General features: G+C 35.7%; 1 pseudogene; it reads right to left on the reverse strand.

Moving 5' to 3' along the window:
* Positions 1 to 272: 272 nt before the first annotated feature.
* The window catches only part of LOC103003888 (40S ribosomal protein S2-like), a 54053-nt pseudogene continuing 38255 nt past the window's right edge, over positions 273 to 16070 (reverse strand).

Raw genomic sequence — 16070 nt, forward strand, 5'->3', positions numbered from 1 at the left:
ACTGAACCAGCAAATCAGCATTACTAGAAATGGCTCCCCATCATCTGTACTGTAACAGGATGCCAATAAGTGTTGGCTTTCTTCCCTGATAGAGGACCCAACCCTATTTTACCAACCTGTCTGGAGTTCTTCCTTCTGTTTTCTACTTGTATCTACCATATTCTATAATGTATTTTATTTCATCATACTTACTAGCTATGGCTTCCATAACGATTTCTATCAGGAAGGCAATAGAGCTTGAGAACATAAGCTTTAGCAATTTAAATATTGGTTCAAATTTTAGCTCCATCACTTATTGGTTTGCAACCTTGTTCAACTGAACTCTGAATTTCAATTCCTTCATCTGTAAAATGGGAATAACAAGAATTTACTCATAGGAGTGTACAAGGATTAAAAGAGAAAGATGCAAAGCATGTGACCCACTAGCTGCCACATGGTAAAAACCTTATGCAATACCTGTTGTCTCCATTGCTGCTCCTATTATGACTACCATAAAATCAATGGTTATGAATTATATAGAAATACAGAATCTACATTTAGTTGTGCAAATGTCCCATTTGAAACTGGAAGCTAATATACAGAAAGTTTTTTCTCCAACTCTGACAATTAAAAAGATAAAAATAAACAGAAAATGAAAAACAAAGTTATATCTGTGAACTAAATGATTTTCAGAAGCAGAAGCTATGTATGTTTATCTCAATGGAATTAATTAATAGGAAATATGAACAAGCTTCTGAGTTAAGAACATCTTTAAAATATTTTGCTTAAGGAAAATGATAATTTGTAAAAGTGCAAAGTCTATTCAATATAGTCTATAGTCCAGACTGTCCAATGCTGTGATTATATAATAATGAGTGGGCAAACAAAAGTAGTAGAATAATTACAAGTTTTCAGGATGTAAGTTTCTTTTCATCCCTGGAATATCTTTTGTATAAAAAATTAATTGTAATACTGCTCAACTGAATATGGCTGTCCTTCCATTTAGGACACTCACAAATCACAATGTACTAGACCTGACCCCCTGGGTAAAATGAATTTGACCAAAATATTTCAATTTCAAGAATATGAGCTATATTGAAAATCATTTTGTCACTTTAAGAATTTGGACTGCACTACCTTTGAAACAAGTATTGCATCTTGCTCATAGGAAAGGTATCATCATGGTAAATACTTAATTAGATATAGATATTATGGGATTTTTTCATCAGTGTAAGAATAAAAGTATTCAGTTTGAGTTCTCAAGACTTTGATTACAGTCTATGGTTGTAAATCCAGTCTTGTTCATCAGAGATATCAGTTATTAAAATATACATTTTAGTTAAATGGGTATTTGAGTTTTTAAGAGAGAATCTATCTCAAACTTAAATAAGGACATTTAATAATTTTACAAAAAAGGCAATGAAAACAAATTCCTCCCAACAATGGCTTATTCATGTATATAAATACTGTTTAAAAAATGTTTTCATGGAATATGCTTTAGAAACTTCAACATTTTAGTTGACCTATAATCCTTTAAGAATATTACAAAGTGGCTAGAAACCTATAAACCAATGAGAAGTTTTAAATTAATTTAATCTATAGAGTGAATATTAAGACATTTTAGGTCTTAATCCATCAGATAGTATTTTCATTATGGTCAATAATTCAGAATCTATTGCGGTAGTACAAGTACTCAAAGGAGAAGGTAATCCAAAAATTAGTTTTATTTTTGTTTTGTATTCCCATATTTATATTGAACATGCTTGAACTTTTTTAGGGTTTATAGTAGCTCAAATTAAATAGTCAATTTTTTAAGGCTTAAGTTAGAACACTAGAAAACTATTTAGATTCTATTTTTCTTGCTCCCTGCCTCAACTGAGTAATTAAAAACATCACTTTGCAAATGGATGCAGAGTACATGCCAGAGTTAACCTGAAAATTCACTCTCTACATAAATTAGGAATGGTACATCCTAATTTCTCTGCAAATGTGTATCATATGTGATAACAGTGGTGGGGGTGGGGGAAGAATAAAGGTTTTATAAACACATCAAAATTGTAGTTTGCTAGATGATTTCTGTGTGATTGAAATCTTCTATAAGCAAGGGAATAAGTAGAAAAGTACAACTCCTATTATTTTGGAAGCCAACATTAGTAGTTTATAGTTAAAAGATTTCTAATGCTGCTGAGTTTTACATTGTCATCAAAATTCTTATCATATAGCAAATGCTGTAGATAATGTCCAGAAGATTAACAAAGATATTAAAGACTTCCCTAAAATTAATTGATTTGAAAAGGGATTAATATCCACAGAGGAGAAAGTCCATTATCTCTTATTTAAATTCTGTTTATTGGAAATAAAATTATTGGTATATTGCCATATGGTTCCTTAAAATCAATCATATCTACTATCAATTATTTGCCAAGTTTCACTGCTTAAATATATGAAAAATCCGGTTACACAGTGTTGGAGATGCCAAAACAAATTTGAGTTACAGCCCTAAGGGCCCAGAAACCCAAATTTGAATATTGTCTTACATTAAATTAGGTTCTGCTCACTATGATTTAAATTTTTAATTTCTCTCCCCAGTAGCCTAAACTTACTAGTTTGCCAAACATTCTTTGGTTTTCTTTATAGACAATTTATCTTAGATTTTTGTTAATTTGAATTATACTCCTGTTTAAATATAGTGCCTAAAGTGAACAAAAGACCACACTCATTTTATTTTTTTTTTACATTTTAATTTTTTGTTTATGGCATGATTTTTTTTTTTAATTTTTATTTTATATTGGAGTAGAGTTGATTTATAATGTATTAGTTTCAGGTGTACAGGAAAGTGATTCAGTTATATATATATCCATTCTTTTTCAGATTCTTTTCCCATATAGGTCATTACAGAATATTGAAGACCACACTCATTTTAATATTCAACAATAATAACAATATTAACCCATCTTAACCCACTTCTCTTCAGATTTAGCATAGTGACTTAAATGGGATGTGAAGTTTTATTTATTTTTTAAACAAGCTTAATTTACTTTATTTTTCTTGTACTTAAAAAATGTGTGGTGGCCACAGCTGGAGCCTAGGTCCTCTATGTGGAAACTGTAGTGTGGGTCTTTACAAGATGGTCAGTGAATTCCGGATAGGGAGGCTTAGTGAACACAGTCTCTTTCCAGAGGATGGGATGAGATATCTGTAGGTCTTGGAGATGGCATGGAAGGTGGACTTGGCGAAGCTATCCATGGTGGCACTGCAGCCCCTGGATGAGATGTAGCAACCATTGATACTAGCCATCAACTGCAACTTCTTGGGCAAAGGGGCTGAGACAGTGCCAGTTCCCCTGGGGGTGGGGAAGAGGTATACCAGCACAGAGCCACAGCAGTGGGTTACCTTGCAAGGGTCAGTGCAGGGCTTGCCAATCTCGTCCCTCCACTATCTTGTTGCACGGAGATTATGGCGACCTTGGCCGGAATAATGGCCCCATACATTGCAATGGCTCCCTCCTTGGAGCACTTAACACCCAGAATGACAGGTTGTTGTAATTCCCAATGGTGATAAATGCCTTGAACCTGGTCTGCTGGCCAGTATAGATCTGCTTTTGCACAGGTATACTCTTCAGAATCTCCCCCTTCAGGAACACTTTCAGGAAAAAGTCAGTGATCTCAGATTCCTTGATGGGCAGGGAGAGGCGATAGATCTCCTCCAGGGACTAAATAAAAGATACCTGTGTAGATTTCATGGAAGGAGTAAGTTTTTAAGCAGGAAAGAAAATTAATTTTATTCTTCCATTTATAAAAGTAGGATTTCTGAGCCATATGTGTAGGGACTGCTATTTTTTGAAATGTCTTACAAGAGTAGCCCAGTGTTAAAACATTGGGAAAGTCAAACTGGTAATTAGAATCTTGTCACAGTAGTTGAACTTTCATACTGTTCTGAACACAGGGGCATGGAAAGCTTCAAATTTTATATTAATATGTTAGATCATAGAGTCTGTACGATCCCCAACATTTATTTATTTAAATTTAACCCTTTTGACAAGCATATACACGTGCACATATACATACATCACTTCAATAAAAACATACTGGAAAATGAGAAATGAGGAACTGAATAAGAAAATAAATTACTTATTTCAATAAATACAAGATGTAATATTTAGAAGTGAAGAATCAAGTGTATGGGTCATTGGATAAAAAGGGGTTCAGATGAGGTTCATGCTTGAGTTTGAATGAGTGGGAAATAGTGATATACCTATTAGAATTATTGGACCAAGAACATGAAAAAATATCTTCAGACTAATTATGATAAAGATATATTACTTCTTAGGCTCACACCAGTCATTCCAAAGATCATACGTAATGAGAGGTACAACCATTGGACTATGTTCATTCTGAATAAAATGATGGTATTTCTGTTCAGCCAGTGAAGGGCTAGAGGGCCATTTTTGGATTAGGCAGAATATTGAGAGGAAGACAAAGGAGCATACTTCATTTTATTAAAGTAACAAAATGTGATGAAGGCTGAGAAATCTTGAACCAAGATGTCCTCTTGCACCAGATGTCCCTGAATACAGAATTCTTTGCAGTAGAATATTTCACTGAATATAGAAGTAAAATACCTAGTTTTCTCATGCAAGATTCTTGTTCCAGAAAAGAGATCTGAACTAGAAAGATATTGATCACTTGGTCATCAACAAATAATACGTTTTTCTATAAATTATCACCAGCTCAAACCTAGCCATAATTAGTTACGATTCTATTTGGAGGACGTCAGAATTTGACTAGATTGTGTCATTGCATATAGCTTTGTATGTAGCCATGTTACACTGTCACAACTAAGAAACCAGCAGTGATACATTATTATAAACTGAACTTTTCAATGTGCTTAGATTTCACCAGTTTTTCCATTAATTTCCCTTTTCTGTTCCAGAATTCTATCAAGGACACCACATTGCATTTATTCATTATGTCTCCTTAGCTTCCTCTGGTCTATGATGATTTCATAGGTTTTCTTCTTTTGATGACCTTGGTGGTTTTGAGTTCTGGTCAGGCATGTTGTCCTTCACTGGATTTGTCTGATGTTTTTCTCATTATTAGACAGGGGTTAAGGGGTTTGGGGAAAGAATAGAAATGGAGTGCCCTTTTCATTACCTCAATCAGTAGATATGTGTCAGCAACACAACACTATCAGTGATGTCAAACTGGATCACTTGGTTAAGGTAGTGTTTGCCAGGTTTCTCCATGGTAAAGTTATTATTTCTTTTTTCCTTTTGATATTCTCTTTTGTGGCACCAAGCTATTAAGTTCTGCCCACATTCAGGGTGGAAGATTAAGTTCTGCCTCCGGGAGGTGGATCTTTTCTTTCTCTGTTTCTCTCTGTCCCTCTGTCTCTTTTTAGATTAGCTATAGATAGATAGATACTGATATAGATAAAATTATGTATATACATATATATGTTCATTTTTTAGGGTTGTCCTAACAAAGTACCACAGACTGGGTGGCTTAAACAACAGAAATGCACTTACTCACAGTTCTGGAGGCTGGAATTCCAAGGTCAAGGTGCTGGTGCTGGCAGGGTTGGTTTCCCCTGAGGCTGTCTCTCACCTTGGCCTGCAGATAGCCACCTTCTTGCTGCCTCTTTACATGGTTGTTCCTCCGTGCCCCTGTGCCTCTGATATCCCTCTCTGTGTATCTTAATCTCTTTTTTTTTTTTTTTAATAAAGTCAGATTGAATTAAGATCCACCCTAAAGGGCTCATTTTAATTTAATGAAATGTATTTGAATATCCCACCCCAAATTATGCCTCCTTGGCATATGAATTACGTGGAGATAAAACCATTTGAGCACCGGCAGATGCAGCAAAAGTTATTTACCTCTCTTCAACTACTTAAAAATAAATTATTAATGTCTCCTTTTATAAAATAAATTTACATTTATAAGGAAAATTTCTATTTGTAAAGATATCTCTATACCAGGAAAATGGCTAGGCCCCATGTCATCTAAGAGACTCTAATATAAATTTCAAGACAACCTTTATTTACCGTAGATTTCCTCCCCTCACCCTCCCATAATTTGCCTTCTCAGCCCAGAAGCCCAAAATTCCATTTCCCTTTGTTTAGACTAAAATATTATATAAGCTGGCTGCCTCCTTGAGTTATGTTTTACTTCGCATACCCCCATGAGAATCTGTATAGATAACATTGTTTTTCTTTTGTTAATCTTTTATCAGTTTGATTTGCTAGCCACAGACATTGGTTTTAAGAGGAGAGGGAAGAGATTTTTTTTTTTTCCTCCCCTACATTAGTCACCTCTTTAAGGCCTTATTCTAAATACAGTCACATTCTGAGGTGCTGAAAGCTAGGATTTCAACATATGAATTATGGAGAGACACAATTCAGACCATAACAAACACTATCTCTCTATCATGTAGAATTCTTCTGTAAGGAAAATATTCCCCTTCTCTCTTTATTCAATCATTTTTATGACACCATTATAGATTCAATAAGTAACTTACACCTTAAGTTATAATCCAGTACTACATTATTAATTTGTTGCTCAAATTTTTTAAGCTTGGGAACTCTTTCAGACTGTCTCCAGTAACTCTTTGAAAGCCTTCATCCTTTAAAAAAATTTTTTTGAGCACTTCCTTATTTTGAGGTATATATGAGGCTCCAAATTCATCTTGTATTTCCCTTGCTCCAGCCCTAGAATTAGCCATTTCTCCTGGGAGTCCTAGTTTCTTTCAGAGGAGAATATCACTTCTTATCATTCAGATCACACCTTCTTCTCCAGGAGGCCTTCCAGGAGTAACTGAAGTTCCCTGCTTCTGGACCCCCAGCATTTCCATTATAGTCCCTGCTGCTATATTTCTTAATAATCAAAAGTAATTTAAAACCACCTTGTTTGGTGGTTGTATATTTATTAGTTTATTGTCTGTGTTCCTCTAAGGAATAAACTGCATGAGAACAGAAACATTGTTTTGGTCTCCATTCAAACTGCAGTGCTCACAAGAGGACCTGTCTCATAATTAACACTCAAAAAATATTTTCATGAGAAAGAATTAATAATTTATTTAGAAGTTACCTCAAGTTCAATCTGGTTGCATTTATTCTATCATTCTTTCAAATTATTCCATAGGTCAAGATAGGCTAGGTCAAGCTGCAATAACTAGCATTAGGATTTCAATGACTTAACAAAAGCTTTTTTGTTTGTTTGATGTAGGTTGTTTCAGTCATATGACTCCTTCATATCAACTTGTGCTCCACAATTATCGAGTATGGAGAAAAATAAGGTATATCAGCTATGCTCATATTTCATTGACAAAGCAAATCACAAAATTCCAAAGGAGCATGAAAGGTTAAGCTGTCTGGAGAAAAGGCAACATGATTATTAACATCTAATACTAATGAACATAAATTTTACTGTTTGTTTAATATTTGTGATTTCTTGGGGAAAGAAATGGTCTTAATTTTTTTTTTTTTTAATTTCTCCAATTGACCTTACATATAATAATCATTCAACTATCTCCCTTTTTTTCTTTTTTTTAACTTAATTTTAATTCTTATAATTTTTTCCCAGGTTTTGAAGCTGGTGTTTGCAACTAAAGGTAGAAATATGAACGCCTTCAAATAATGTCCTTAAAGACATATAGGATATATGTGTGGATTTGCTTAATCCACAGCAAAAATCATGGTTCTCAATAATATAATAAGAGTTAAGATAGTGAAGGAAACTTCTCATGTCTCAGTGAATGATAATATGGTGGAATGATAAGAGAACTACATGGTCAGTTTCCTGGTCATTAACATTTTTTAGTGTTAGGATGTCCAAAGATATTATGTCAAGGAAAGGAAGGCTTTGTGATTAAAAAAAGTAGGAAAATTCAAGTTTAAACAAAGTAAATTAAAAATTAACATATTTATTAACTGTTGGGCTTCTTAGAATTCCCATTATGCTAAATGTGTTCTATGAATTTTCTGAAAGATATTTAATATATGGTATCTGCTAAAGTATTTGAAGGCAGGTATAGTTTTGTTGATCTTGGCTGACCTTGGCCTGCAGCAGCTTGAAGCAGGTTTTCAGTTCCCAGCCAGAGACTGAAGTCAGGCCATGGCAGTGAGAGTGCTAAATCCTATCCACTAGACCACCAGGAACCAGTGGCCACTGACGAGGCCCTGGCCCGTCAGCTGTGTAGAAATGAATTTCCACATAGAGATGGAAAAAAGTGAAACAAGTAAAGTGTTTATTAGAAGGAGAAAGGGTACGTGTGGATAGACATAAGGGTGGACTCAGAGAGAGAGTCGTGCCCTCATGGTACTTTGAGTCATTTATATGGGTCATTTCTTCAGGGTTTCCTTTGGCCAATCATCTTGCTTTGCCTGGTTCTGAGTCTGTATTTGGTTTGTCTCAGGATCCTCTCATGTATGCATGTGCATCTCTTAGCCAAGATGGATTCCAACAAAGGGGCCTATGGGTAGTTGACATCACTTACTATGGCGTGACACCTCTTCCCTTTTTGAGCTCCAAGGAGCCTTTCTATGCATGTGTAGTTGGGAAGCTCTCCTTGACCTCGAGAATGAGAAATACGTGGTCTCTTATCTGGGCAGGGCTTAGTTCCTCCTCCTCTTCATCTTGGAGTTTCTGTCCACAGGGGACAAACTCCAGCTGTTCAGCCTGGGACCAATCTATCTCCTACCTCAGGATGAGTTACTGAATTGGTCATTGCAAAGGTTGACTAGTGTTAGATCTTACCTATGACCTCTTGAAGAGCCTTATGGAATGCCCCTTAGAACTGGCTGCCTGGGGCATGGAAGGGGGAAGATTTATCCACCCAACATCTATTCCTAAGAGGGCAATGATGGCTCCAGGAGGGTTAATTACTTTCATGTCTGGGTTCACATGTTTAAATGTTAGGTTGGTTTCTAACAAGGATGTCAATTTGTTAGGTTAGAAAAGTCCCTTGGGATGGAGAAGATTGGTTCAAGATGGCAGAGTAGAAGGATGTGTGCTCACTCCCTCTTGCGAGAGCACCGGAATCACAACTAATTGCTGAACAATCATCAACAGGGAAACACTGGAACTCACCAGAAAAGATACTCTATATCCAAAGACAAAGGAAAAGCTGCAATGAGATGGTAGGAGGGGTGCAATCACAATAAAATCAAATCCCATAACCACTGGGTGGATGACTCACAAACTGGAGAACAATTATACCACAGAAGTCCACCGATTAGAGTGAAGGTTCTGAGCCACAAGTCAGGCTTCCCAACCTGGGGGTCCAGCAATAAGAGGAGCAATTCTTAGAGAATCAGACTTTGAAGGCTAGTGGGATTTGATTGCAGAACTTTGACAGGACTGGAGGAAACAGAGACTCCACTCTTGGAGGGCACACACAAAGTAGTGTGCACATCAGGACCCAGGAGAGGGAACAGTGACCCCATAGGAGACTGAACCAGACCTACCTGCTAGGGTTGGAGGGTCTCCTGCAGAGGCGGGGGGTGGTTGTGGCTCACAAGCACACTAGTAGCAGAAGTTCTGGGAAGTACTCCTTGGCGTGAGCTCTCTCAGCCTCTGCCATTAGTCCTCTCAAAGAATTGGGTAGGCTCCAGTGCTGGGTCACCTCAGGCCAAACAACCAACAAGGATGGAACACAGCCCACCCATCAGCAAATGAGCAGATTAAAGTTTTACTGAGCTCTGCCAACCAGAGCAACACCCAGCTTTACCCACCACCAGTCCCTCCCATAAGAAAGCTTGCACAAGCCTCTTAGATAGCCTCATCCACCAGAGGGCAGAAGCAAGAAGAACTACAATCCTGCAGCCTGTGGAACAAAAACCACATTCACAGGAAGACAGACAAAATGAAAAGGCGGAGGACTATGTACCAGATGAAGGAACAAGATAAAACCCCAGAAAAACAACTAAATGAAGTGGAGATAAGCAACCTTCCAGAAAAAGAATTCAGAATAATGATAATGAGGATGATCAAGGACCTCGGACAAAGAATGGAGGCAAAGATGAAGAAGATGCAAGAAATGTTTAACGAAGACCTAGAAGAATTATAGAACAAACACCTAGAAGAATTAAAGAACAAACAAACAGAGATGAACAATACAATAACTGAAATGAAAAATACACTAGAAGGAATCAATAGCAGAATAACTGAGGCAGAAAAATGGATAGTGACCTGGAAGACAGAATGGTGGAATTCACCTCTGCAGTACAGAGTGAAGAAAAAAGAATGAAAAGAAATGAAGACAGCCTAAGAGACTTCTGGGACAATATTAAACACAACAACATTTGCATTATATGGGTCCCAGAAGGAGAAGAGAGGGAGAAAGGACCCAAGAAAATATTTGTAGAGATTATACTCTAAAACTTCCCTAACATGGGAAAGGAAATAGCCACCCAACTCCAGGAAGTGCAGAGAGTCCCAAGCAGGATAAACCCAAGAAGAAACATGCTGAGACACAAAGTAATCAAACTGAAGAAAATTAAAGACACAGAAAAATTATTAAAAGCAACAAGGGAAAAATGACATATAATGTATAAGCAAATTCCCATAAGGATAACAGCTGATTTCTCAGCAGAAACTCTACAAGCTAGAAGGGAGTGGCATAATATATTTAAAGTGATGAAAGGGAAGAACCTACAACCAAGATTACTCTACCTGGCAAGGATATCATTCAGATTTGATAGGGACATCAAAAGTGTTACAGATGAGCAAAATCTAAGAAAATTCAGCATCACCAAACCAGCTTTACAACAAATGCTAAAGGAACTTCTCTAAGTGGGAAACATAAGAGAAGGAAAGGACCTACAAAAACAAACCCAAAATAATTCAGAATATGGTAACAGGAACATACATATCAATAATTACCTTAAATGTGAATGGATTAAATGCCCCAACCAAAGGACACAGGCTTGCTGAGTGGATACAAAAACAACAACCATATATATGCTGTCTACAAGAGACCCATTTCAGACCTAGGGACACATACAGACTGAAAGTGAGGGGATGGAAAAAGATATTCCATGCAAATGGAAATCAAAAGAAAGCTGGAGTAGCAATACTCATATCAGATAAAATCGACTTTAAAATAAAGAATATTACAAGAGACAAGGAAGGATACTACATAATGATCAAGGGTTCAATCCAAGAAGAAGATATAACAGTTATAAATATATATGCACCCAACATAGGAGCACTTCAATACATTCTGCAAATGCTAATAGTTATAAAAGAGGAAATTGACAGTAACACAATAATAGTGGGGGACTTTAACACCTCACTTACACCAATGGACAGATCATCCAGACCGAAAATTAATAAGGAAACACAAGCTTTTAATGACACAATAGACCAGATAGTTTTAATTGATATTTAGAGGACATTCCATCCAAAAACAGCAGATTACATTTTTTTCTCAAGAGCACATGGAACATTCTCCAGGATAGATCACATCTTGGGTCACAAATCAAGCCTTGGTAAATTTAAGAAAATTGAAATCATATCAAGCATCTTTTCTGACCACAACACTATAAGTTTAGAAACAAATTACAGGGAAAAATTGTAAAAAGCACAAAAACATGGAAGCTAAACAATACCATACTAAATAACCAAGGGATCACTGAAGAAATCAAAGAGGAAGTCAAAAAATACCTGGAACAAAAGACAATGAAAACACGACGATCCAAAACCTATGGGATGCAGCAAAAGCAGTTCTAAGACAGAAGTTTATAGCAATACAATCCTACCTCAAGAAGTAAGAAAAATCTCAAAGAAACAATGTAACCTTACACCTAAAGGAACTAGAGAAAGAAGAACAAACAAAACCCAAAGTTAGTAGAAGGAAAGAAATCATAAAGATCAGAGCAGAAGTAAATGAAACAGAAACAAAGTAAACAGTAGCAATGATCAATAAAACTAAAAGCTGGTTCTTTGAGAAGATAAACAAAATTGATAAACCTTTAGCCAAACTTATCAAAAAAAAAAGAGGGAGAGGACTCAAATCAATAAAACTAGAAATGAAAAAGGAGAAGTTACAATGGACACTATAGAAATACAAAGCATCCTAAGAGATTACTGCAAGCAACTCTATGCCAATAAAATGGACAACCTGGAAGAAATGGACAAATTCTTAGAAAGGTATAACCTTCCAAGACTGAACCAGGAAGAAATAGAAAATATAAACAGACCAATCACAAGTAATGGAATTGAAACTGTGTTTCAAAATCTTCCAACAAACAAAAGTCCAGGACCAGATGGCTTCATAGGTGAATTCTATCAAACATTTAGAGAAGCACTAATACCCATCCTTCTCAAAATCTTCCAAAAAATTTCAGAGGAAGGTACACTCCCAAACTCATTCTAAGAGGCCACCATCACCCTGATACCAAAACCAGACAGAGACATTAAAAAAAAGAAAAATACAGACCAATATCACTGATGAATATAGATGCAAAAATCCTCAACAAAATACTAGCAAACAGAATCCAAAAGCACATTAAAAGGATCATACACCATGATCAAGTTGGATTTACACTGGGATGCAGGGATTCTTCAATATATGCAAATCAATCAATGTGATACAAACATATTAACAAATTGAGAATAAAATATGCACACATATTTAGGATAAAAACTCTCCAGAAAGTGGGAATAGAGAGAACCTACCTCAACGTAATAAAGGCCATATACGACAAACTCACAGCAAACATCATCCCAATGGTGAAAAACAGAAAGCATTTCCTCAAAGATCAGGAAGAAGACAAGGATGTCCACTCTCACTACTATTATTCAACATAGTTTTGGAAGTCTTAGCCACGGCAATCAGAGAGGAAAAATAAACAAAAGTAATACAAATTGGAAAAGCAGTAAAACTTTCACTGTTTGCAGATGACATAATACTATATAGAGAGAAACCTAAAGATGCCACCAGAAAAACACTAGAGTTAATCAATGAATTTGGTAAAGTAGCAGGATACAAAATTAATACACAGAAATCTCATGCATTCCTATACACTAACAATAAAAGATCAAAAAGAGAAATTAAGGAATAACTCCATTCACCAGTGCATCAAAAAGAATAAAATTCCTAGGATTAAACCTACCTAAGGAAGTAAAAGACCTATACTCAGAAAACTATAAGACAATGCTGAAAGAAATCAAAGATGGCACAAACAGATGGAAAGATATATCATGTTCTTTGGTTGGAAGAATAAATATTGTGAAAATGACTATACTACCCAAAGCAATCTACAGATTCAATGCAATCCCTATCAAATTACCAATGGCATTTTTTACAGAACTAGAACAAAAAATCTTAACATTTGTATGAAGACACAAAAGACCCTGAATATCCAAAGCAATCTTGAGGGAAAAAAGGAGCTGGAGGAATCAGACTCCCTGATGTCAGACTATACTACAAAGCTACAGTAATCAAGACAATGTGGTACTGGCACAAAAACAGAAATATAGATAAATGGAACAGGATAGAAAACCCAGAGATAAACCAACGCACCTATGGTCAACTAATCTATGACAAAGGAGGCAAGGATATACAATGGAGAAAAGACGGCCTCTTCAATAAGTGGTGCTGGGAAAACTGGACAGCTACATGTAAAAGAATGAAATTAGAACACTCTCTAACCCCATACACAAAAATAAACTCAAAACGGATTAAAGACCTAAATGTAAGACCAGACACTATAAAACTCCTAGAGGAAAACATAGGAAGAACACTCTTTGACATAAATCACAGCAAGATCTTTTTTGACCTACCTCCTAGAGTAACGGAAATAAAAGCTAAAATAAACAAATGGGACCTAATGAAACTTAAAAGCTTTTGCACAGTAAAGGAAACTATAAACAAGATGGAAAGACAACCTTCAGAATGGGAAAAAAATAATTGCAAATGAATCAACCGAAAAATGATTAATCTCCAAAATATATAAACAGCTCATGCAGCTCAACATTAAAAGAACAAACAACCCAGTCAAAAAAATGGTCTGAAGACCGAAATAGACATATCTCCAAAGAAGAAATACAGATGGCCAAGAGGCACATGAAAAGCTGCTCAATGTCACTAATTATTAGAGAAATGCAAATCAAAACTACAATGAGGTATCACCTCACACCAGTTAGAATGGGCATCATCAGAAAATCTACAAACAACAAATGCTGGAGAGGGTGTGGAGAAAAGGGAACCCTCTTGCACTGTTGGTGGGAATGTAAATTGATACAGCTACTATGGAGAACAGTATGGAGGTTCCTTTAAAAATTAAAAATAAAATTACCATATGTCCCAGCAATCCCACTACTGGGCATATACCCAGAGAAAACCATAATTCAAAAAGACACATGCAGCCCAATGTTCATTGCGGCACTATTTACAATAGCCAGGTCATGGAAGCCACCTAAATGCCCATCGACAGATAAATGGATAAAGAAGAGGTGGTACATATACACAATGGAATATTACTCAACCATAAAAAGGAACAAAATTGGGTCATTAGTAGAAATGTGGATGGACCTAGAGACTGTCATACCAAGTGAAGCAAGTCAGAAAGAGAAAAACAAATATCATATATTAATACGTATGTGTGGAATCTAGAAAAATGGTACAGATGAACCAGTTTGCAAAGTAGAAATAGAGACACAGTTGTAGAGAACAAACATACGGACACCAAGGGGGAAAGTGGCATGTGGGCGTTGTAGTGGTGGGATGGGTTGGGAGATTGGGGTTGACATTTATACACCGATATGTATAAAATAGATAACCAATAAGAACCTGCTGTATAAAAAATAAATAAAATAAAATTGAAAAAAAAAAAAAGTCCCTTGGTAGGAAATAAAGGCAAAAGGCCTAGGTAGGTCTAAGTGAAACCTTGTAATATGAACTAGTGCAAACTTGGACAGTCTATTCAGAAGCAACTGCTACATCAGAAGCTAGAATAAGAGTTGCGACCCAATCTTTTTTTTCATGTATTTAAGTGTATTTAAAATATTGAGGGATAAGTTCAGGAAGCAAATTATAAGTTTTACAAAAATGTATATAATAGATCTTACTATTGATGATTCTTTGTAACATTAGCAAGAATAAAATATATATATAAAGGAAGTTCTAATCTAGCCTCTAAGAACTCTTAATTGTCACATAAATTTTAAGAGCCATCACAGTGTAAAATACCAAAATTGTAGTTATTTAAATATATGTGCATGCATATACTCACACACACACATGTGTGTGTATATGCATACACATATTTATCTCTTACAAATAATCTTATTTTTCATTTTCAGATTTGTATACGAAGTGCTTACTTTTCTCATTTAGAACACATTCATGGAATGTAATGGAAATATTATTGCTTTCATAGGCTTAATGTCTACAACTCAATTCAAAGCAAAACTACAGAACAGCCATTTAACAATACAATAATTCTCAAGTTATTGTACACGGTGACAAACATTCACTGAGCAAACAGTATACAAGGACATTGTTTCCACAAATATAAGTGGAAACAACAAACAGGAAAAGCAATTTAGAAATGAGAGAGAATAAAAAACTAAAAGATTGGCTTTCAATACTCTAGAACACCCAGGATTTGTGCTTTCATGTTTTCATGACCTTTGTTACAGGATCTCAATGTATAGACATTAAAGTCTAGAGTATAAAAAGAGAATAGCTATAATGATATGTCTCATACATTTCATTAAAAATGTGTTTAGTTTTTTTTCTTTTTAGATTTTTAAGGAACCTCCATACAGTTCTCCATAGTGGCTGTATCAATTTACATTCCTACCAACAGTGCAAGAGGGTTCCCTTTTCTCCACACCCTCTCCAGCGTTTGTTGTTTGTAGATTTTCTGATGATGCCCATTCTAACTGGTGTGAGGTGATACCTCATTGTAATTTTGATTTGCATTTCTCTAATAATTAGTGACATTAAGCAGCTTTTCATATGCCTCTTGGCCATCTGTATGTCTTCTTTGGAGAGATGTCTATTTAGGTCTTCTGCCCATTTTTTGATTGGGTTGTTTTTTTTTTAATGTTGAGCTGCATGAGCTGTTTATATATTTTGGAGAT

This window comes from Balaenoptera acutorostrata, chromosome 4 (genome assembly GCF_949987535.1).
Source record: "Balaenoptera acutorostrata chromosome 4, mBalAcu1.1, whole genome shotgun sequence".
Lineage (NCBI taxonomy): Eukaryota > Metazoa > Chordata > Mammalia > Artiodactyla > Balaenopteridae > Balaenoptera > Balaenoptera acutorostrata.